The sequence below is a fragment of the Kogia breviceps genome, chromosome 15, assembly GCF_026419965.1.
Source record: "Kogia breviceps isolate mKogBre1 chromosome 15, mKogBre1 haplotype 1, whole genome shotgun sequence".
Classification (NCBI taxonomy): Eukaryota; Metazoa; Chordata; class Mammalia; order Artiodactyla; family Physeteridae; genus Kogia; species Kogia breviceps.
The window spans coordinates 56,496,895-56,521,948 of record NC_081324.1 but is presented as its reverse complement, the minus strand read 5'-3'; the positions used below and the strand labels follow the sequence as shown (position 1 = coordinate 56,521,948).

General features: G+C 36.7%; 1 protein-coding gene across 6 annotated transcripts in view; it reads left to right on the top strand.

Moving 5' to 3' along the window:
• DLGAP1 (DLG associated protein 1) overlaps positions 1–25,054 on the top strand; it is an 858,632-nt gene that overhangs the window by 87,839 nt on the left and 745,739 nt on the right. For 5 of the 6 annotated variants that reach the window (XM_067015962.1, XM_067015965.1, XM_067015963.1 and 2 more), the window contains exon 2: positions 21,653–21,814. The exons of the other annotated variant lie outside the window; for it this stretch is intronic. The gene's annotated coding sequence lies outside the window, so the exon portion shown is untranslated. The remainder of the gene's footprint in view (positions 1–21,652; positions 21,815–25,054) is intronic. 6 annotated transcript variants of the gene reach the window in all.

Genomic DNA, 25,054 nt, shown 5'->3' with positions numbered 1-25,054 from the left:
AAGTGTTTGGGTGTGCTTAATGTTATCTCACATTATGAGGCAGGAAGAGTTTACTTTTGTAAGGGTGACTGACAGGTTCTTACTACAGTGAGAATCTTTAAAAATTAGGAGTTAGGGGAGAGCCAGATACATGATTTTGAAATCATCCATCTAGGTCTCATCTATACCAGTGTTTCTTAGCTTCTTTTCATTATTGCCCCACTAAAGATCCTACATGGACATTTTTTTTCTAAGCACTCCTGCGTGAAACTTTAATACATGGATATAGACTCTATCCCATTTATGTACTTTGGCTCTTGGAACAAAATAGCTAAGATTTTTCACTTCCTGCAAGAAACAGTCCTCGTGTTAATACATGACTTCCTCTTTATTAGTACTTTTCTATCAGATTTGCAAATGAAGTTTTATATTAAAGGGACTCAGAGTTTTTTCCTCAGAACCCTAATTTCCAAGAAAAATTCAACTCCCCAACCTCCCTTAAAATGGGTCAAATTTTTCAATTTTTGATTGTTTGATTTAACATAGATTTATTTACAACTAAGCATATCTTGAGATGATTATTTGGGACCCAGATAGGCTGTTTTAGGTTTCAGGATGATTTAAATTCATTTTATTTTATTTATGTTTTATTTTTTAGGAGAAACATTCAGCAAACAAGAACAATGAGGACCTTTGTTCTTGTAGGCATTACTTTTTTTTTTTTTTTTTAACATCTTTATTGGAGTATAATTGCTTTACAATGGTGTGTTAGTTTCTGCTTTATAACAAAGTGAATCAGTTATACATATATAAATTCATTTTATATTGGAACTTTGCTAAGTAGAATCCAGATCTAGGGGAGTTTTATTGCAGAAAGTGGTCCCTGACTACAGCAGATCAATATATATTTGAATCATTTTGACAGTATCTATATGTTTATAGATTTTTGACCAAAATTATCATAATTTGTTGCAATCTTAATGTAATTCCACTTGAAAAAATCAAGAGTATTTTGCTAAAGAGGAAAGACAAGATATATAAATACTGATGTAAAAAAAATTTTTTTTCAACTAATTACAAGCTACCCACATTTTTGTGGGACTAGAGATACGGCTTTTGACTTAATAGTAACTTTTGAAATTTAAATTTATAGTTAAGACAACAGCCAAATAGTTTATTTAAATATTTCATTTCTAATGGATAAAACTAGAAGATGGTATTTTATTGACAATAAAATTGTAAAGACAGGATTAAATGAATTTTTAAAAAAATCTCTGCCTATGAGTAGCACTGGATAGCTCAATTTAGTAATATAGAATTTCATTTATTTGTGCATATTTCATGCATATTTCCCCACTGCCAGTCAGGTCATTTGTATTTTAATAGCTTTATTGAGGTATACATTACCTAGTCAGATTCATTCATTTCAGTTGTATAATTTCACTGATTTAAAGTACACCTGTAGGGTTACACAGTCATCATTCTGATCCACTTTTAGGACATTTTCTGTCACATCAAAAAGACCATCGAGGCTGTTGGCAGTCAATTCTTGTTCCTGCCTCCAAGCCCCAGGCAGCCACTAATAGGCTTTCTGTCTCTGTAAATTTGCCTTTTCTAAACTTTTCCTAATTATGGAATCTGCTTGCTATGGGTTTAGTTTGCTGTTCTATTTCTAGTTTTGTTTTTTTTTTTTTAAATGATGTCAGAGTTCTTAGACAGCTAGATTACTGCCTGATTACAGCCTGATTACTGATCCTCTGCTCTTTGTTCTTTTTTTTAAATTAAAAAAAATTTTTCTTTTATACATGTATTTTACTTATATTTGGCTGCATTGGGTCTTCGTTGTTGGGCTCGGGCTTTCTCTAGTTGCAGCGACTGGGGGCTACTCTCCATTGTGGTGCTTGGGCTTCTCACTGGGTGGCTTCCCTTGTTGCAGAGCATGGGCTCTAGGTGTGTGGGCTTCAGTAGTTGTGGCACATGGGCTCAGTAGTTGTGGCACGTGGGCTCTAGAGCACAGCCTCAGTAGTTGTGCATGGGCTTAGTTGGGCATGTGGGATCTTCCTGGATCAGGACTCGAACCCACGTCCCCTGCATTGGCAGGCTTATTCTTAAGCACTGTGCCACCAGGGAAGCCCTGTTTCTAGTGTTTTAAGGGGGAAACTTTATTGCAATATGGCTACATTTCTTTCCATCTCCTTGTGTTACTACTGTCATATTTTTACATCTTTATCTGCTATAAATCCGACAATAGAGATGTACAATGCTTATTTTGTGCCGTTAGCTTTAAATCAGTTGAAGAAAAAATATATTTACACTGCTTTTATATATTATCCTATGAATTTTTCTTTTTTGGCACTGCATTTCTTCTTGTGGATTTAAGTTACCATCTGGTGTAATTTCCTTTCAGCTAAAGGACTTTCTTTAGAATTTCTTTTAGGGCAGGTCTGCTAGCAGTGAAGTATCTCAGCCCTTGCTTATCTTTTCTTCATCTTCATTTCTGAAGGGAAATCTTGCTAGATATAAGATTCTCAGTTGATAGTTGGTTTTTTTATCCCCAGCACTTTACTAAATATGTCATCCTTCTGACTTCCCTGTATGTGATACATCATTTTTTCCCCTTGTCTTTCAAGATTTTATCTTTATATTGGCATTTCAACCATTTGTCCATGACGTTCCTTGGTGCACCTCTTTCTGTTTGTTGGAATCCTTTGGGCTTTTTGTGGATTAATGTTTTTCATCAAATTTGAGACGTTTTTGGCCATTATTATTTCTTCAAAAAATAGTCTGTTCCTTTTTCTCTCTCATCCCCTCTGGGACTCTCATTTGCACATATGTTAGTGTGATTGGTGTATTCTATAGGCGTCTGTTTACTCCCCATTCTTTTCTTTCTGTTTTTAATATTGTACAATTTCTATTGATCCTATGTTTAAGTTTGCTGATTCTTCTGCCAACTCAAACATGCTTTTGAGCCCTTTAAGACTTTATTTCAGTTATTGTATTTTTAAACTCTAGAACTTTTCATTTTCTTCTTCTTTATAATTTTTCTTTATTTATATTCTCTATTTGAAATCTCATTGTCATCATACTTTCCTTTAATTCTTTGAATTTGGTTTCCTTTAGTTCCTTGAATATATTTATAATAGCTGCTTTGCAGTCTCTTTCTGCTTAATCCCACATCTGGGCTCACTCAGACAGTTTCTATTTTCTGCCCTTTTCCTGACTGTGGATCACAATGTCCTGTTTCTTTGCATGTCTCATAAATTCTTTGTTAAAAACTGGCCATCTTAGATAATATAGCAGCATTGGACTCTTCCCCACACCCACCACTCCCCCACTCTCAGGTTTTATTGCTATTGCTGTTTGTTGATTGGTTTAATTTCTTGCCTGAGCTAACTTTGTAACATCTGTATTTCCAGAGTTCAGAAATGGTTGTTTTTGATAATTTTGTCAAGTTTTCTCATTGCTTTTGGGGGAGAGGATTTGCAGCACCCCTCACTCCTTCATTTTGGAATTTCTGCCTCCAATCTCTGTGTTTGTCAGTGTAATTTCTGCTGTCACTCATCTATCTAATTTGTACTTGGAAATGTGAGTGTATTTTCTTTTGTATCTTCCTATTACTGTATGTTTAAATAACTATTTTGATTTAAGAATAGAATACATACAAGACTATACATTGAACTTTACAGAATGATTTTTTTTTCTTTGTCTCTACTTAAGACTGTCATTTGAGGGGACTGTACTAGATTTGGTGTTAGAAGGCCAGAAAATTCATTATTATTTTTTGTACAATTTTAATTTGGAAAAATTTAAGTCTTCAGTTCCTTTTGGGCATACCATCAGTAAAACAGACTACTAATAATGTTTCTGTTAATTAACATAATCTATTACTATATTAGATACTCCCTGAAAACCCCTTCTGATCCAAAGTCCTGATAGAAAAACTACAATTTCTGTTGGTTTTCTCTCTGCAGGAGGTAGCTTTAACTAAAGTTTAGGTTTAATGTTAATTTCTCATCATTTAACTCTTCTCACAAACAAGAGACAAATAGAAAGAACTTTTATTGGTTCTTCTTTCATTCCATGGAAATTCTCCCCTTTTCATCCCCAGGAGTAAATCCTTTTGACTACAAAGTGCTGTGATCCTAACACTGGATTGTAGACTTCTCATTTCCAACCAACCTATCCAAACTTCCTTCGTTTATCTCATTCATCATCTTTTTGTGTTTGAAAACTATTTCACTTGCAGAACTTGATTGAAGATTAAGTTTTCCTTCGCTCTCACTGTCATGCGGCCCACCTGTTCTTCCATTCATGTTTCTCTTCCATTTTGGTCTGCTCCAACATCCTAATCACTTAGCTTCTGCTTCATAACATTTCTGGTTGCTCCTTTTTTGTTGTCTCAATCTTTCCCTTTTTCTAACATAATCCTTTATGAATGAAGTAAATTCCTGTCTCTGGTTTAATTCACCTCCAAGCACACATACCCAATTCCATCCTTTCTAGAATCATAGCATTTAACGTTGGCATTTCCCATACCTTTGTCCTCAGCACTCCTCTCTTTTCTATCAGTATCCTCTCCCCAGGTACTCTATCTCATATAATCCCAATGAATTTAAGCACATCTGAAAACTCCCAAATTTATACTTTCTTCCTGACCTCTCTACTGGGCTCCAAAATTGTCCACCCTGCCTGAGAGCCACACCTGGATTATAGCTATTCCTTACCCACAGCCACTCAAGTTAGAAACCTGGAAGTCTTATTTGATGCTGACTTGTTCTGAGCCCCACACCTAATTTACCAAATCTCTTTGGTTCCGACTTGAATATATATTCCAATTATTTCTCTCTCCCTGTCTGCTATTCCCATTCCTAGTCCAAGCCACCACCATCTCTACCCTGAATAAGCACTGTCATTCCCTCCCTGGTACCTCTTCATTTTTCCTCTCTATAATCCAGTCTCCAAATAGAAGCCAGAGTAATCATTCTAAAACATAAATTAGATCCCTATATCTATTGTTACAGAGAAACAAAACCTGTTGGAGTTTGAGAGGGCTAATGAGTTATATCCCCCTCCTCGCCACCAGAGTTTTAAGCAGTTGAAGGAGACAGGTATTAAACATGGGGACCAGAGTGTCGGCCAGTGATGAACTGGCCCAGGCAGTCACAGGCAGGGCTGAATACCTGCAAGCTAGGAGCTCCAGGGGTAAATATGTTACCACAAAGCTCAATTCTGGGCCCAAAGCAGACCAGAGCCTTGCTTTCTGCAGGCAAGAGGAAGGGGCTGCCTATTCACGGCTGGCTCTTCCTTCCAAACTCACCACTCAAAGGTGAGAGAAACCCCTAGTGATCGTCTCACAGGTTTCCCTTTACATGAAGAAAACATTAAGAGTCAAGAGTCAGTATTCCAAAAGTAATATCTCTACTGCTTTTCCCTGCACTTAGATTAAAATACAAACTGTTTGAAAATACTTGCAAACCATGTATCTGATTAGGAGTTAATATCCAAAATATACAAGGGACTCATACAGCTCAATAGCAAATAAATAACCTGATTAAAAAAATGTACCAAAGACCTGAATATATATTCTTCCAAAGAAGACATCCAAATGGCCAACGGGTACATGAAGAGATGCTCAACATCACTCATCATCAGGGAAATGCAAATCAAAACCACAATGAGATATCAACTCATATCAGTTAGAATGGCTATTACCGAAAAGACAAGAGACAGCAAGTATTAGTAAGGATGTGGAGAAAAAGAAACCTTTGTGCACTGTTGGTGGGAATGTAAATTGGTACAGCCACTGTGGAAAACAGTATGGTGGTTCCTCAGAAAATTGAAACTAGAATTCTACCATATGATCCAGCAATTCTATCATTACTTCTGGGTGTACATCCAAAGGAAATGAAATCAGTATTTTAAAGAAACTCTGCACTCCCATGTTCATTACAGCATTATTCACAATAGTCAAGATATAGAAATAACCAAAGTGTCTACTGACACATTAATGGATAAAGAAAATGTGATATGTATATATAATCCTATATAATATATATACATATTTTTATATTATACGTATGTATAAGATAAAATGAATATTATGCAGCCTTAAAAAAAGGAAATTCTGCCATATGCAACAACAGGATGAACCTGGAGCACATTATGCTAAGTGAAATAAGCCAGTCACAGAATGACAGATACAGCATGATCTCCCTTATATATGGAATCTACAAAAGTCGAACTCATAGAAGCCGAGAGTAAAGTGGTGGTTGCCAGAAACTGGAATATGGGGGAAATGGGAAGATACTGGTTACAGGATATAAACTTCCAATCATAAGATGGATAAGTTCTGAGCATCTAATTTACGGCATGGTGACTATAGTTCATGTAATGAATTGTACACTTGAAAGTTGCCAGGATCTTAGATCTTGTGTTCTCCCCACATACACACAAAAATGGTAACTATGTGAGGTGACAAATGTGTTAATTAGCTTGATTGTGGTAATCATTTCACAGTGTATGTATATGTCAAATCACCACATTGTGTACCTTAAAGATAGACAATTTTAATTTGAGAGTTAGACCTCAATAAAGCTGGGAAAAGACCCAATCTCTCCTTTCCTGGGTTCCTAGGATTGAATGGGTAGTACCTGCTTCTCTATTTTCAGCTTCTAGAACTTTCCCTCCTGCTCCCTATGCTGTAGACATTCTGGCCTTCATTGTTTATTTCTCAAACACACCACACTAGTTAGTCCCTGAAGGCCTTTTAACTTTTTCTTCTTTTAGAAGCATTCTGCCCTCAGCTCTTGCATGACTAGTTCTTTTTAATTATTCACATTTGTGCTCAAATGTCACCTCAGAGTAATAACATGACCACCCAATTTAAAGGAAATGCTTGAGCAATTTATCATCCCATTTTATTGTCTTCACAGAACCAATCATTATCTGAACTTAAATTGTTCATTCGTTTGCCTGTGTAGTGTTTGTTGTCTTCCGACTGAAATATCAACTTCATGGGGTTAGGAGTATGGCCTGTTTTGTGCCTTACTTTATCCCAAGGGTCTAGAACAGTGTGTGATTCTAGTAGGCCATTTGCAAAGATTTGTTGGATGAATGGACAGATTATTCTTTCTGTTATTCTGATGCTTTCAACAGACAAACATTTAAGGGAAAGTTCCAGTCCTGAGCAAGCACATATGTACATGTTTGTAACCTACATATGGTATTGGCTGCACTGGAGTTCATGTTTTAGATGACCTGGGCTGAGAGGAAGCTAGAAGTGTAGGTCAGTGCTTTCTACCAGCTATTGGGTTGGCCAAAAAGTTTGGTTGGGTTTTCCCAAACAGAAAAACCCAAATAAACTTTTTGGCCAATCCAATATATCCCTTGCTGCCCTGGGGCTGTGGAATCCCTGGCAGTAAGAACAGATAGGTCCTGGCTCCAGGGGGGTTCTGTTGGTTGCCCAATGGAGAGGTGCTGTGACTGTGGGGTACTTGGCCATCAGACTGGCCAACCTTGCAGAAATCAGGGGTTTGCCAGAGCTATCGGTCATAGAGCAGATGGGGTTCTCTGTGGTTTTTCAGGTCTTACAGAATTCTTAGAGTGCATGCTGCTCTAACTACTCCATTTCTCATCGTGTCTAAAAGTAGAGCATTACTTGCATAATTGGTTAAATAATTCATTTGTACCACAGTTACTTACTGAGAGCCTTATTTTTTTCAGGCATGATTTGGAAACTGGTAATACAGAAGTGACAAAACACAAAATCTCTTTTCCTATGAAATTTGCCTTCTAATGGGGAAAGTACAGATAATAAAGAAAGACATGGTATTTCATATAGATGATGAGGTGGTGGTGAGTCCAGTGGAGCAGAGTAGAGCATGGGATGACAGGGATCTATTTAACATGGTAATGTTTGAGTACCTGAATTGGGAAAAGGGAGTGTTATCCTTACGGTTATCCAGGCTGGGGAATGACAAATGCAAAGGCTCTGTGTCAGGGACTTGATATGTTCCAGAAGGGGCAAGGAGGCCAGTGGACTAAAGCAGAGTGAACAAAGGGGATAATAATAGTAAAGTATGAATCCAGAAAGAATTGGGTATTTGGAGGCAGAGGAATGTCATGATCTAACTTATGATTTAAAAGAATTCCTGGCGCAGATGTAGAGAATGGACTTCAGGACACGGGGAGGGGGAAGGGTAAGCTGGGACGAAGTGAGAGAGTAGCATTGACATATATACACTGTCAAATGTAAAATGGAAAGCTGGTGGGAAGCAGCTGCATAGCACAGGGAGATCAGCTCAGTGCTTTGTGACCACCTAGAGAGGCGGGATAGGGAGGGTGGGAGGGAGGTCCAAGAGGGAGAGGATTGGGGGATATATGTATAAATATAGCTGATTCACTTCGTTATACAGCAGAAACTAACAACAATGCAAAGCAATTATACTTCAATAAAGTTGTTAAAAAATAAATAAATAATTAATTAAAGGATTCCTGGGACTTCCCTGGTGGGGCAGTGGATAAGAATACACCTGCCGGTGCAGGCGACACGGGTTTGATCCCTGGTCCGGGAAGATCCCACATGCCTCGGAGCAACTAAGCCCGTGCGCCACAACTACTAAGCCTGCGCTCTAGAGCCCGTGCGCCACACCTACTGAGCCTGAGCTCTAGAGCCTGCGAGCCACAACTACTGAAGCCCGCGTGCCTAGAGCCCGCGCTCCGCAACAAGAGAGGCCACTGCAATGATAAGCCTGCGCACCATAACGAAGGGTAGCCCCCGCTCGCCACAACTAGAGAAAGCCCGAGTGTGGCAACGAAGACCCAACACAGCCAAAAATAAATAAAATTAAATCTTAGAAAAAAAGAAAAGCATTCCTTAGGCCACTGCACTGAGCATATACTGTAGGGAGCAAGGCCAGAGGAGAGAGTTAGGACACTGTTGGAAGAATACAGGCCAAAGATAATAGTGGACTAGATTAGGATGGTAACAGTGAAGGTGGTGGGAAGTGCTTAGATTCAGGATGTATTGGGTTGGCCAAAAAGTTCGTTCAGGTTTTTCTATAACATCTTACGGAATTCTCTGATAGATTGGACCTGCTGCATGAGAGAATGAGAGGACAAAATGATGACATCATTATTTTTGGGTTGTGTTACAAGAAATAAGGAGTTGTCAGTGTTTGATATAGGGAAACAATGGGAATAGGCAGATTTGGTGGGCTGTCAGGTGTTTGGTGTGGGGCATGTAAAGTTGAAGATGCCTGTAAGTTGTCTCCATAGAGATTTGCCAGGGCTGTTGGATACAAATCTGAAATTCAGGGAAGAGGACTGGGCAGGAGATACAAATTTGGGAGTTTTCAGTGGTTAGGTACTAGTTCAACCTGGGAGACTGGACGGGTTTACCAAAGGAATGGGTAGACAGAGAAGAGTTTCTTGGATCTAAGGAAGAAGCGCCAAAAGAGACTATGCATGAGGTGCTCAGGAGAGAGAAGGAAGAGTGGGAGGGCTCATGATGTAAGAAAGAGTACCAAGGACCAGTGTGAGCTCACTTCTGTCACAGGTGGTCCTTGGGTCAGGAGAGCTGGTCTACATGAAGATGAATGGCTGACCTGGGACCCAGGAATGTGGACGCCACTGGTCACCTTCACGAGAGCAGTGTCCACGGAGCCGGTGGAGGAGTCAGAGCTGTGATTGGAGCAGATTTAAAATAGTGTAAGAAAGATATTAGAGCCAGCAAACAGACGAGTTTTGAGACATCGCTGTAGGGAGAGTAGAAGGGGAAGCAGAAAAGTAGCTAGAGAAATATGGGGGACTCCTGAAAAGGTTTCTTTCTCTTTGTAACTTTTATTTTGAATGGACAGATTGACAGAAAATTGCAAAAATGTACGGGGGTGGGGGTTTCTCTGTATTCTTAACCCAGTTTCCTGCAAAGGTAACAACTTGCATGACTATAGTAAAAATCACAACCTGGAAGTAGACATTGGTACCAGGAAATAGAAATTAAAGATTTTACTAGTTATACATGCACTCGTGTGTGTGTGTATTCTATATGATTTTTATCACATGTATACATTTGTATAACCACCAGATCAAGATCCAGAACTTTCCATAACCACATGGCTCCCTTGTGCTACCCCTTTAAAGCCACACATTCCCCATCCCTAACCCTGTCAACCACTAATCCATTCCTCACCTCTAAAATTTTACTTCAAGAATGTTATATAAATGGAATCATACCTGTAACCTTTGGGGACTGACTTTTTGCACTCAGCATCATTGCCTTGAGGTTCATCCAAGCCGTTGTACCTCTCAGGGTTTAGCTCCTTTTTATTGCTGAATAGTATTCCATGGTATTATGGACCCATTGAGAGACATCTGGTCTATTTCCAGTCATTGGTTATTAGGAATAAAGTTGCTGTGAACAGTTGTGTACAGGGTTTATGTGAACAGAAGTTTCATTTCCCTGGGGCCAGATGCCCAATAGTACATTACTAGGTTGTCTGTTAAATGCATGTGTACTTTTATAAGACACTGCCACACCGTCCTCCAGAGTGGCTGCACCATTTTCCATTCCCACAAGCAATGTGTGAGGGACCCAGGTTCTCCACATCCTGGCCAGTATCTTGTGTTGTTTCTCTTTTTTATTTTAGCCATTCTAATGCATGCATAGGCATAGAGATTATTAAGAAGAGAGAAATTGCAGAAAAGTCGAAACCCTACTTATACTGCCAGCCTCTTGTTAGGTAGTTTGAAGACTTAAAAATCCAGCCCATATTTTAAAGTATTGAGTGGCTGCTGTGACATCTATGACCATAGATGTGATGTTTGTTTAAAAGAAGTCCATGTCCCAACTTGGAAGCTGAATCACACCCAAGTTATACACATCTGGCACTAGGGTAAAATTTATGGTAGTTTTCAGCAACCTAGGAATTACAAATTTGAGCTTTTGTATTTTTTTAATTTATTCATGTGTTTGTCAGAGGGACAGTATGTAACTTCAATGTTCCTAAAAGTTGATTTAAGCTTATTAAACACAGGTGAGTAGGACAAATAAAAAACCTTGAAAAACAGAGTGGAGGAAAATACATATTTAAATATAAATATACAGGCAGACCTCATTTTCTTGAGCCAGAATTGTCCCCAAATGCTCGCTTTCTTCCCCTCAGTCATTGTACTTGATAGATAGCCTTTAGGCCTGCGTTTCTGCTTGGAAGTCTCTTTGGAGTGAGTGAAGGAGCTTTTATAATTCTGGGTTGATCATTGTCATGATCACAGAAGACATTAGTGTTTAATTGTGCTGACAGCTCAAAAAGTCGAGATTGATCTTTCTTCTCTAGGGATTCACAGTCACCCGTGCAAAGGTAGTGGAGAGTCACACATAGAGAATCATCTGTAAAGAAGCATCAAGTCAGATGAGAGTAAAGGCTTAGACATTTCCCAAAATTACTGCCATGAGTATATGTTTCCGGGGGGAGGGTGTACGGAATTATGGGTGGTGGTAGCGGGGGGAGGGGGATGCTGGCTTTTCTTCATTCAAATGGAAACACTTACGGAAAAGACAAGATGACAGGTGTGGATAAGTGGATGGGAGTTTGGCTGCTAGGACAGGGAGGACGTTCCAGGCATCAGGAGCTACCTTATAAAACAGGAATCACAGGACATTTATCTTTGTTGAAGGGAAGCCACACGTGGCCTGTGCGTATGTGTGTCCTTACAGCAAGTGGAACTGTGACTTTCACTTAGCAGGTGCTGAGTAAATGTCATTAGCTTGATCAATAGAACTTTAAAAAGGCAGAGGGGATGCTCTTCTAAGCCATGGTGAGAGAAAGAAGTGCTGTGAAACTGCTGACTTTGCACAAACACGGGGTGCTGAGGAAAGGGAGAGATTTGTGAGCATTTTCCTCCAAAGGCCAGAATTCTTGGCATGTATAATAAAATGGGCCTGTCATGTGACAGATACGTCACCAAATGCAAGTTTGTGCGCCCAGCTCACAGTGAAGCCAAGTAATACCAAAACGTTGGAATTTGGAGCAGAGAAAGGTTTATTGCAGGGCCATGCAAGGAGACTGGTGGCTCATGCATGCCAAACCCTGAACTCCCCAAAGGGTTTCAGCAGAGCATTTTTAAAGGCCAGGAGAGGGAGGGGCATGGTTGGTTGTTGCAGACTTCTTGGTGCTGGAATCCTTTGTTCTTGCAGCTGTCCAGGTAGGTCAGGTCACAATGTTCTTGTAAATCTGCAAGACAAATGTGATTCTCTGTTTTGCAACCTTTTATCTCTGTATGAATGGAAAAGTGTTATACCTTTAAAGGTCAGAGCCTTGAGAATGGGCTCTCCTGTGTATTTCAGGCTATAGGCAACATTCTTAACTCTAAGCAGAAGCAATAGAATACAAAGGTTAAAGTAAAAGAAACATCCAATATGGAGTCAGGTTTGTTCCTCCCTATTACATATAGAATCTAGAACCCTGAAAGTTCCTTTCTTTGAGGTTGCAGGAAAGAACAAAGTCAGGGAAGAAAGAAATTTGGCATGAGATAGGGAGGTGTATCTTCATTTTGATGAAGTTGGCAAATGCCTCTGAGTGATTAAAGCAATGGTTTGGTGTTATCAGAGAAGTTGTGCAAACTTTTCTAGAAACAGTACTGTGAATATTTTTCTTCAATGAGGATCTTACTCTGTGACTTATTTCAGTAACTCATAGTTTTATTCCACATTTGTAAATTAAGTTTGGCCTGGCAATCTGTATGATTCTCATGGCAAAACTACACGTTGCCTATAACAGAGAAAAAAATGCATTTAAATGCATCAAATATGCCAAAACAAACTTCTAACTAAAGAAGGATCATTAGTTTTACATTTTATCATAGTTCAAACAAAATGTATATAACAAACAAAATAAATTTGAACCTGGTATGACTTAAATTCATGGTTCTATTTGTGCATCAAATCTAGTTTATTCATGATGAAACTAATATTTTGATAAGTGATTAGGTACTCAGACTTATCTTTATTCAGAAGGAGTCAGAATAAACTGAAGCAGAAGTGTATGGTTTTAGATATTGAGTTTTTTTCTGTTTATTTTCATATGCTGTAGATTTAAAAGCATTTTATTGTTCTGTGTGTATATATGTGTCTTTCAAGGTTAGAAACAAAAGCCTATTCACCTAAGAGAATGAACTAAGAATATAGCACGGGTAATAAAATTGTTTATCTCAGAGCTACTAATAACTTACAAATGTGACCCTATAATAAATAAGTATAGCTATTTTTGTAGGTTCTTACAAACCAGAAAACTCCTCCCCCAAATATGTCAGGCTTAATTTTCTGCTCTATGGAGCACAGCTAGTAGGATAGCAAAACCCAGTGACATTTTCCACAGTGTGAGTTGCCAACCACTAGTAGCCTATGGCAGTGTTTAAATCTACAGCAGACAAGCTAACAATTGGTGGAGAAAGGATTATGTAATTCTTCTTTAAGATTCCTTTCTGTGGTGTTTACATCACTGTCAGAATCATAAAGGCAGAACTAGGGACTTTCTGCTAAGGTAACATTTTCTTACACCCATGAGTCCATATAATCTTTATGCTTCTCTGCAGGTTTTTTTTGGGTTAACCTCTCCATCTTTTGCTAAACTCCTAATGAAATGAACTATATTTGAGTATGCTCCCTTACCTGTGTGTTAGGGCTGTGATTTCAGTAGTCATTATTTTTGCAGAATGGCCTATATTCCAGAGTCTCCTGGGGAGCAATAATTAGTAAGATAATAACATGCTGCTACCTGGGTTCTAATAAATGCTTCAGCAATTAGATCCAGCCTGCAAATTGAAACATTGGTAATGGCAGTAGGAAGAGTTGAATTCAGAGGAACTGAGAAACTATTGTATGAATAGAGCAGAGCAAAAGTCAAAAGAGGACCATTACAATATAATGGACCAAAATATCTGTAGGTTATGAAACACTGTCAAAGTTCTAGGGGAAATAAGATTATCTAAATGGTCCTATTACAGTTCCTTTTTTTCCCCTGGATCTGTAAATGACATTTTATGAATAGACAGTAATACCTCAATTACCTGACAATGGTGTTGAACAGAAGGGTGATAAATAAGTAAAATTTCTAGATCATGAGAACACATCCCAACTGCCAGATTGAGTTTGTTTTATTATTTTGCTTTTTATAATTGAATATGTATGTGTTTCCTGGTCATCTCCTAGAAGATATTGCTCATAATTGAAATTTTTCTTTTTGCCTTAAGTATTTACCTTATGGAATTTAGAAAAAAAAATATTGGTACCCAGCTGTGTTCAAGACACTGTATTATAGGCCTTGTGAGTAATATAGAGGCTAATAGAGACCCTGAACATCTCACGTGCTATTGGTAGAAATCAGTACTTGGGCGACTAGCCCTCACATTTCATATGTCAAGTACGTAGTTAGTTATATTGTAATACTCTGTCGTCCAGGACACAATGTGAAATCCTGAAGGAAAGGGACTATATATTATTTATGTTTTTAAAGTATAACTTTCAGAGAAAACAATCATGGAGGACTGCAGTTTAAGAGATTTCAAAGTAATGTTAGTTGAGTGGGGTTGGTGGAGATGGAAAATTCTAGAAATTTTACCATTATTGAGGGAAAATGTGATTATACTTACTTTTCATGTTGAGGAAAATTGAAATATGCTGTTTTGTATTAGTAATATAGCTAGGAGTATTTTGTTTAGAAAAATATAATGCCTTATTTCATTTTATAATGCCTCATTTTAAATTGTTTTTTTCTTAAACAATCAGATTTGGTACACATAAGTTAACATATTTTTCTAAGATGTCCCAGAGAGCTGAACTGTACAGTATCCAATAACATTTCCCTCCATTTTTTGAGAAGAAATAAACACTTTGAACACATGGGATAATCAGCATTTATCGTAAAAGCCAGGATATTATCTTTTCTCCTCAGAGTAATGAACAGACAGCTAAAGCATCCATTTCCAGCAAAGGAGTTGGACAATAAAAACTGTTTTTTCCTTTTTTCTGTTATATGATGGAAAAATGCATTCTCAGAAATTAATACTTGGTTTTAATTGCATCCCTTGGAAAGCTCTGTCTGATAAGGTGGAAGGAATATTGAACTGTGAAAATGAAGAGGATTCATTCAAGAAAAAAATCTTTTCTCTTAACATCCACTGACTTATAACCTACATACAATATAGCACATGAATCTTAAATGTACAGTTTAATGAAAATGAGGGGTGAATACACCTGTATAACCCCTACTAATAGGAAGATACAGAATAATATCGTCAGCCCAGAGAACTCTCTTGTTGCGCTTCCTAATTAATAATACCTCCCAGAGGTAACCATTATGATGCATTTTTTTTTTACTATAAATTAGTGTTATCAGTTTCTTGAGTTTTATATAAATGGAATAATAGATTATGTTCTCTTGATTTTTTTTAATCTGTATTATCTGTAGGATTGATTGATCCATGTTGTAGGCAACAGTTGTTCATCCTTCTTTATGGCTATAGAGCAGTCAATTTTATAAATATAGCATAATTTATTAACTGATTCTATTATTGATGGACATTGCCTTATTGCTGGCATTTGGCTTTTATGAATGAAACAGCTATTATGATTCTGGTATGTGTCCTTTGGTGCATATACCTACTCATACCCTTGGCTATATCCCTGGAGTGCAATGTTGGTCAAAAGCTCTGTATTTGTTAACCTTTAGCCCCACAATCTTTCAAGATGATTGAACCAATTTACACCTGAACCAGTCATGTATGAATTGCACTTCCTCTATATCTTTGTCAACACTTTGTATTGTTTTTTGCGATTTTAGCTATTTTTTTCCTAAAAGCTGTCTTGTTTTACCTTTCATGTTAGTCTACAATCCATCTGGAATTGTTATGTTTTGCATACAGTGTGAGGAAGTAGTCAAGACTCATTTTTTTCCACATGCATTTTCAATTTATCAAGCACCATTTATTGAAAAGAACTAATTCATTGTTATCCCTACTTATTGAGATGACATCTTTGTCATAAACTAGGTGGCGATGCATGTGGTGGGTTCTTCACTCTTTGTTCTGTTTTATAAGTTACTATCATAAAGCTATTCCTAACACCATTTAATTTACTGTAGAGATGCCCTTATTTTCATGTGGGATTGCTCAATTTCATTTTTCTTCTTTTAATGTCTTATGAAGAGTTTCTAGAAACAACTTTTGGCATAGTTGCTTTTTTCCATTATATCTTGCTTCAACTCAATTGTTTTCATACCATTTCTGTTCATTTCTTTCATCTGTTATTTTTGAATTTAGTTTGCTATTCATTTTCCAAGTACTTTTGAAATCTGTTTAAACTTTCATTTTGAAGTAAGTTGAGTTGCCAAACATTTGCAAAACTGTGACAGAGATCTGATAAATTCATCGCCAGTTTCGCTAAATGTGGACATCTTATGTAACTATAGTACAATCATAAAATCATGAAATTAATATTAGCTATAAAAATTGGTACCATTTATAAACCTAGTTTATAAGCCTAGTTCCTAGTTCAGGATCAAATCCAGGATGACACATTGTATTTAGTTGTCATGTCTTTCTTGTGTGTGCAGAAAAATGCTGTTTATTTATTTTAACATCTTTATTGTAGTATAATTGCTTTACAATGTTGTGTTACTTTCTGCTGTATAATAAAGTGAATCAGCTATATGTATACATATATCCCCATACCCCCTCCCTATTGTATCTCCCTCCTACCGTCCCTATCCCACCCCTCTAGGTGGTCACAAAGCACCGAGCTGATCTTCTTGTGCTATGCAGTGCTTCCCACTAGCTATCTATTTTACATTTGGTAGTGTATATATGTCAGTGCTACTCTCTCACTTCGTCTCAGCTTACCCTTCACATCCCCATGTCCTCAAGTCCATTCTCTGCGTCTGTGTCTTCATCCCTGTCCTGCCCTAGGTTTATCAGAACCGTTTTTTTTTTTTTAGATTCCATATATATGTGTTAGCATACAGTATTTGTTTTTCTCTTTCTGACTTCACTCTGTGTGACAGACTCTAGGTCCATCCACCTCACTGTAAATAACTCAATTTTGTTTCTTTTTATGGCTGAGTAATATTCCATTGTATATATTTGCCACATCTTCTTTATCCATTCATCTGTCGATGGACACTTAGGTTGCTTCCATGTCCTGGCTATTGTAAATAGTGCTGCAATGAACATTGTGGTACATGACTCATTTTGAATTATGGTTTTCTCAGGGTATATGCCCAGTAGTGGGATTGCTGGGTCATAATGGTAGTTCTATTTAGTTTTTTTTAAGGAACTTCCATACTGTTCTCCATAGTGGCTGTATCAATTTACATTCCCACCAGCAGTGCAAGAGAGTTCCCTTTTCTCCACACCCTCTCCAGCATTTTTTTTAATGTTTATTTTTTATTTATTTTTCGTATTAGTCATCCATTTCATACACGTCAATACATGTCAATCCCAATCTCCCAATTCATGACACCACAGTCCAGCATGTATTGTTTGTAGTTTTTTTGATGATGGCCATTCTGACTGGTGTGAGGTGATACCTCATTGTAGTTTTCATTTGCATTTCTCTAATGGTTAGTGATGTTGAGCATCCTTTAATGTGTTTGTTGGCAATCTGTATATCTTCTTTGAATAAATGTCTATTTAGGTCGTCTGCCCATTTTTGGATTGGGTTGTTTGATTTTTTGATATTGAGCTGCCTGAGCTGCTTGTATAGTTTGGAGATGAATCCTTTGTCATTTGCTTTGTTTACAAATATTTTCTCCCATTCTGAGGGTTGTCTTTTCATCTTGTTTATGGTTTCCTTTGCTGTGCAGAAGCTTTTAAGTTTCATTAGGTCCCATTCATTTATTTTTGTTTTATTTCCATTTCTCTAGGAGGTGGGTCAAAAAGGATCTTTCTGTGATTTATGTCATAGAGTGTTCTGCCTATGCTTTCCTCTAAGAGTTTTATAGTGTCTGGCCTTAAGTCTTTAATCCATTGTCATGTCTCTTTATTCTCCTTTCACTTGAGGAACATCTTTAGACTTTGTCTGTCTTTGTGACCTTGACATTTTTGAAGAGTGCTGGCCAGTTAATTTGGGGAATGTTCCTCAATTTGGATTTGTCTGATGTTTCTTCATGATTAAATTTAGATTATTCATTCTTGGCAAGAATACCCCAGAAGCAATGATGTGACCTCAGTGAGTCATATAAGGACGTAAACGATGTTGACACACCTCATTTCTGATGTTGTTAAGTTTGATCACTTGATTGAAGTTGACTCTGTCAGTTTTCTCCACTTTAAATTTATGTTTTTTTTTCCTTTGTAGTTAATAAGTATCTTGTGGGAAGACAGTCTGAGAATACAGAAGTATCCTGTTTACTCATATACCTCTGCCCACTAATTTTATCCTCCATCACTGATTCATGCCTCTGCAACAGTTATTATGGTGCTGGTTGTGAGATGGTGATTTTCCCTTTGCCTCATTCCTTCTGTATTTATTAATTTGATTTCTACTCTTAAGGATGAGCTCTCTTGTCCTTATTTATTTATTCTACCACTTATCTGTAGTATGAACTCAAGCATATTTGTTTTATTCCATGAGATAAAATTCATTATTATTTTCTGGTCATCAGGAGCCACCTTCAGGCTGGCTCCTCAGTCCTTTTGACTTGCCATCAAAGTTTGAGGACTTGCCATCAAAGTTTGAGCACTTGCTTACTTTCTGGCCCCAAAAGGTGGGGCTCATCTTGCCTCATCCCCTCACCATGCTCATCTGTGCCTCGTTCCTGAGATCAACCATTCCTCCCAGGATTTTTCATTCCTTTTATTGAAGAAGGATATTTGGAAACCAAGTTCTGGGTGCTAGGTGTGTTCATTGAACTTTTACTGTTGCTTCTAGGTTCTCTCTCGTCTCACAGAGCTAGGACATAGGTGTATATATACAAACACACACACATCTATATCTATTTTATATCTGTTTGTGTATACACACACACACATATAATCATGAGTTTATATTGATGCATCTGATTCCAGCCCATCGTCACAGGGTTCATTCAAGTCAACTTCCTTCTATTTCTAGTAACTTTTTAGCACCGAGAAACCTCACTCTCATTATCATCAATGTATTTAAATTATTCACTCAATCTGGAAAATGCACATAAAGTAGTTTCACAATTGCAGTTTTATACCTCTGTAAAAAAAATCTTTAACTACAGTACAATATGTGTACAGTTCTTTTTGTCTTTAACCTTAAAGTATGCAATCAAAACACTGTTTCTGAAGGTTACTTAGGTTAGCTCTGTTCTTTCCCATCCTCTTCAGTGTGGGTTATCTTATTTATTTATAATGCAATGTCTATGGAAGGTGTTAATTTCTGAGTATTAATTTCATATTCTGTTGCCTTAAAAAAACCTCTTCTGTTGTTTGAGGTACTGTTTTTATTGATTCTTTAGAATTTTCCATTTTCCAATTTAGCATCCACAAGTAGGAATAGTTTTACCTGTTACTTATTCTTTAATTGATTTATTCTGATTGCATTTGCTAATAAAGTGAATAATAATGGAGATACTGGACCCCCTCCCCCTGTTATTTTTCATGTTAAGAAAGTGTCCTTTCTTTTGTTTTCTTGAGGTTTTTTTTTTTTTTTTTTTTTTTTTTTTTTTGCGGTACGCGGGCCTCTCACTGTTGTGGCCTCTCCCGTTGCGGAGCACAGGCTCTGGATGCGCAGACTCAGTGGCCATGGCTCACGGGCCCAGCAGCTCTGCGGCATGTGGGATCTTCCTGGACCGGGGTACGAACCCGCGTCCCCTGCATCGGCAGGCAGACTCTCAACCACTGCGCCACCAGGGAAATCCTCTTGAGGGTTTTTATGATGAGTGAATGTTGAAATTTTTTTTAGGCTTTTCAGCATGTATGGTAATATATGGTTTATGATATTAATAGATTTTCTAATATGAACCAACCTTGCATTTCTGGAATAAGTGCTACTTGATTGTGTGTGATGTTGTGTTCTGTTTGCTAAAATTTCTTTAGTACTTTTGTGTTGATATTCATAGACAGCTATGGTCTGTATTTCTTTTTTTGAACAAAGTTTTTTAGGTTTAGGTATCAACGTTATACTGGCTTAAGAAGAAACAGAGGTTTTTCTATCAGTTAAAATTTATAGTGTGTTGGAACTAAGGGACAGGACCCCATAATCAAACCCATGGGTATTTCTATTGTGAATTGTAAGAATATGCATATTAAGCATCATAAATAATGATGATAAGTGGCCTCACATCAGTTCAGGTCAGATCAGGTTTTCCTGACAAATAAGATACAAGAAAATCTTATCTTCAAGAGATTTTTTTGGCGTTTGATATTGTCAGTAAGGGGTTTATTTATTCCATAATAATAAAAATATTAAAATTTTCATATAAAATGTATAATGCATTATTTAATATAAAATTGTTTACAAACTATTAAAACCTTGACCAGTTTATGCTATCTTAGGAAAATAAACAAGATTTAGTATTGTGTTATATATCTAGAAAAAAGCTAACCATAGGAAAATAGTCTAGAAGAAAATGCACCATATTATTAGCAATGACCATGATGTGGTGGTTTAAATATTTTTATAAATATTTTATAAACATTTTATATTTTAAATGTTTTTATTTTATACTCTGCAGATTTTTAATGAAGATAGTAATTTTACAGTGAAAATAATTTTTTGTCAAATAGACTTTAGTACATAGTCTTCATTGTTCTGTAAGTTTGACTGTAAGCAATTGGAAAAAGTTGCCTTTCGTTATCTTTTCATGGTGGTAAATTCCACTCTAAATCAGGTCCTTCATGATAGGAAGAGAAATTTCTTTGAATATTGTCTTAATGTATTTGTTTCATGTGCTGAATTTTACTGGCTAATTTCGTTCTCAGTCTGTCTCCTAAAACATTATAAATAAACTTGGGATAAGTTTATAAAAAACAGTTTTATATTAAACCAAGAGTTTAATCTGGCATATTGTCTGCTTTGCTGTGGAGAGCATCAAGATATAACAAATAGTCCCTCAAATATGAAAGAGTTCGGAAGCAACAAGAGCTTTGAAGAGCAGACATCTTTTAAGTGCTAACGCTACTTTCTTGTAGTCTAACCTCAGCAAATTGCTAATTCCTGAATCTCAGTCTCCTTATTAATAAAACAGAAGGAATAACACCTCATCTGAGAATGAAGTGAGGTCGTTTCTATAAAGCACCAACCCAGTGCTTTATATTATGTGCTCACTAAATGGACAGCCTATCTTCCTAAGTTTTAACCAAGAACAGCAAAGAAAGAGGGAAAGAATAAAATAGCTACTCTTCATCAAGCATTGTTAAAAGCACTTTATTTGTATTAATTTCGTTATTCTTTTCATAGCCCTCTGTGGTGGGCACACATAGCTTCCCAAAGAAGCAGGGTAGGTGGCTGGGCTGTGATGTCAAGTCTGTTCTTCTGACCTAAAGCCCACACTCTTGATGACTAGACAAGCCTGCCTCTGAACTATTAGTGTAATAATGAGAGGAAGGCTGCTATTTGTGTGGTTTAGTATGTATAAGTAATATTGGAAAAATAACTCTGAAGCTCAGTTAACAGATTGGTATTTCTTTTTTGTCCCCTTCTGCGTTTCAGCACACAGTGAATGGTGCTTTTGAACGCCTCCTGTGATTACCATTCACACTTTTTCTGGGGACACTTTCTTAAAAGAACCAGCAAGCATCCAGTTTACTGAGATATAATCCCAGATTCATGGAGTTGTTGCAGACCAGATACCTCTCGTCTCACTAAGACTGGGTAAGAGTTTAAAAATTCATTTACTGTTATGGATGATGTTGGGTGTGATGACCTCTTCTGAAATATTTCTGCTTTGATATAAATCAGAAAGTTTCAATAACTAGATACATGGTGGAGGGAAAAAGTAGGCTACCGTAAAAAGGCATTGGTATTTGATTGATGAATTTATTATTATATACACATATGCTGATGTAGTTGAAGATATTTTTATTACTTCATGTGAAGTATAATGTGTTAACATTGCAAGAGGAATTTCATGACAAGCATTTTTAAAAAATATAACTGCAGTACGGTTTGATGAAACCTGTAATTGCTACAATCTGTGTTGTTTCTACTGCTATAAAATCGGTAAGTAAATTGGAGAGGCGATCTCCTTGAAATTGGTTATGATGAAAATGTACCTACTATGATTATCATTATGCAAATCCTGCCCCGACTGTGAGCTTTCCTTACCTGTACTTCTAGTGCGTATAATTTTACTTCTGCGTACATTTTCCTCAAGGTTAAAATTTTCTGTTCCAATATACGAAATTGCCAGTCAGTCCATTTGGGGTTAATCATTGAAACAGAATTGAGGCTGGGAAAAGGTAGTGAAATCGAAGCAGATGGCAGAATAGGGGTAGTTGCTGCAGGGAGTTTGGGGGAGATGAAGAAGACGAGCAAGGTGACTGCATCACTTAGAAGGATGCTCCAGCGGCCTCCATAACGGCAGAAGTGAAGGGATGAAATAGGTGCTTTGGTCATGACAGGAAGTTATCTTGGGTGGATAGATATTGAGAAATAAAGGTCATCCAAAGGTTTTCCTTCTCAAGTTTCCTTCTCAAGAGTTATTCTGCATCTCAAGTACCTGAGATTCAATGTGGGTCAGTACCTCTGAGACTGAAATAGAAAGATATTTACATGAATGAGACCTATTGGAATGCATATTCATGTGCCATGTGTGAAAACTTTTCAAGTGTTTCGTATACAGTGTAGGGAAGGGATATCAAGAAAGTTTCCTAGTGAACAAAGCCTGGGAAATGGAAATTAGTAAGACTGAAGGTGTGAAAATGCCTCTGGTGATAGCACGGTGGCTGAGAACATGGGCTTTGGGGAACAGATCAGTTTCTCTGATTTGAATCCTGATTCCGCCGTCTTTTGGCAACCACTCCTATGGTAGATGTGAAAATTAAATAAACTAAGTTACAAATTAGCACACAGTAAGTATTCAGAAATGAGTATGATTATGTTAGGTGATAGTGCAAATATTTGTAAGGACTTTTTTTATTTGGTAAGGACTTTTACAGTTTCACCAATTCTTGATCTTAATACCGTTTTCTCTATGAGGACTTAAATTTCTCATCTGTACACGCTCCTACTATGATGAATTTTCCTTAATCTCACCTAGCCAGCACAGTTAGGAAGACATTACTACATTTTTCAAGATGAGATTGTTGGCTTTCAAATCTGGCATATATTATATTTCTCAAGATCATTGGTATTTTAAATTTTATGATATTAAATCTGCCACTTTCTAGCATCTTAATATAGGGTAAATTATCTAACTCTTCTAAATAGTCTCATCTTTGAAATGGGAACAGTAGAATATCTATGAGAGTTTTTGTGCAGAATAAATAATGTAAGGTACAGTGCATGACACAGAAGTACTAGATACATATGGCTACTATGGCTGTTACTACCATTATTGTAATTATTCTTCTTAAACTCATTTACTAATGATGTGATTGCTGATGTTGTCAGTCTTTAATTTGTGGAACTGGAAGCAGGAAATTCTACAGGTTTTTCATTTTTATAAATTATTATATATGAAAAATCTTACACCACTTTTAAACTTTTGAAAACATTATTCACCATCATTTTGTACCCTCTAAATACAGTATATTTCATTTAAACACAAATCTCATTTCATGATGCTACTAAATTATCTCTAAGAACAACTGCTTTTAAAACTCCCCAAACTTGTTTCTTTCTAGAGGGAATTATAAAACTTCCATTTTACATTTTTCACATTTTGATGATTCTTAATATCAGAGTTTGGCTGTTTCACCCTTAACTTTAGACTGCTGACCCAGCCTCCTAAGTCTGTAAAAATCGTAAAATAAATACTAGGTAATCAGGATACTCTTTACTACTTACTCCATCCAACCGTTCTAACTTTGTACTCTGTCTTATCTCCATGGTTCTGAATGCTTAGAACTTGATTCTATAATCCAGCCTTAATGTCCAGCTCTGACTCAGATTATATTTGCCCCAGTGCAGTACTGGGTTTGAAATAACCAGTCAATTTTAGGAAACTGAAAAATGTGGCTCCTTTTTTCATATTAAGATCTGATATTGACCATGCAAAGCTATGTACCAGAGTTCCTGACAATGTTCTTATGAACTGTTGTAAACAATAAAATAAAAAAATGTTTTTTTAGTTTTTCTCCATTTTATTTATTTTTCTGGTTTATTTCCAAAATGTTTTTAAGTAAGTTGTGTGAGCAAGTAGGAATAAGAATATATCAAATGTTTCAATATGTAGCTAAAGACTTATGGCATATGTAGGATTAACCAATAAAGTAAATTTTCAATAGAGCTAATTTATTTTTTTATGTAATCTGGGCCTAAACCAGATTTTTGACAATAACAGTGTAATTATTTCACTAAAGCTTTTACAAGTAAGTAGATCATAAGATCTTTCAGAGTGGGCAGCAAGGTAACATTAGACCAGTTGAATACATTTTTTAACTTTTTTATTTGCCACTTAAAGTATTTGGATAAACAAAAGGACTTATGCAATTATATATAAAAGTTAGAAACTGTTTTTATTGAAAAGATAGCAAAATTTTCAAACCACTTAGTCTTAGTGGTATAAAATATTTCCTTCCTGATTTTTAAAATAGAAGATCTTTGAGAGCATTTATCCAAAAATTTAGTGTTATTTTCTACTTATATCTTTGAACATAATTCTTATAGTTCAAAACCAAGAAATTTAAAGAATTCTCATTGCCTACCATAAATTCCAAACATCATCAAGTGCAGGGTATTTGTTTTAGGTGATCTCAGTGTTACTGGTAACGGTCAGTGTTTCTAGAAAGACTCCACTGCCAAATTAGGTGATCAGAAGACTGTCACTTTTGGAGTGTTGTTCATTCCCAGGTGTTTAGCCTTGCCTTTCATTTTATCATGTTTTCCACTTCGCTATTCTATCGAAGACTTTTTGAGGAAAAAAACATCCTCCCAAGTAAGGTCTACAGT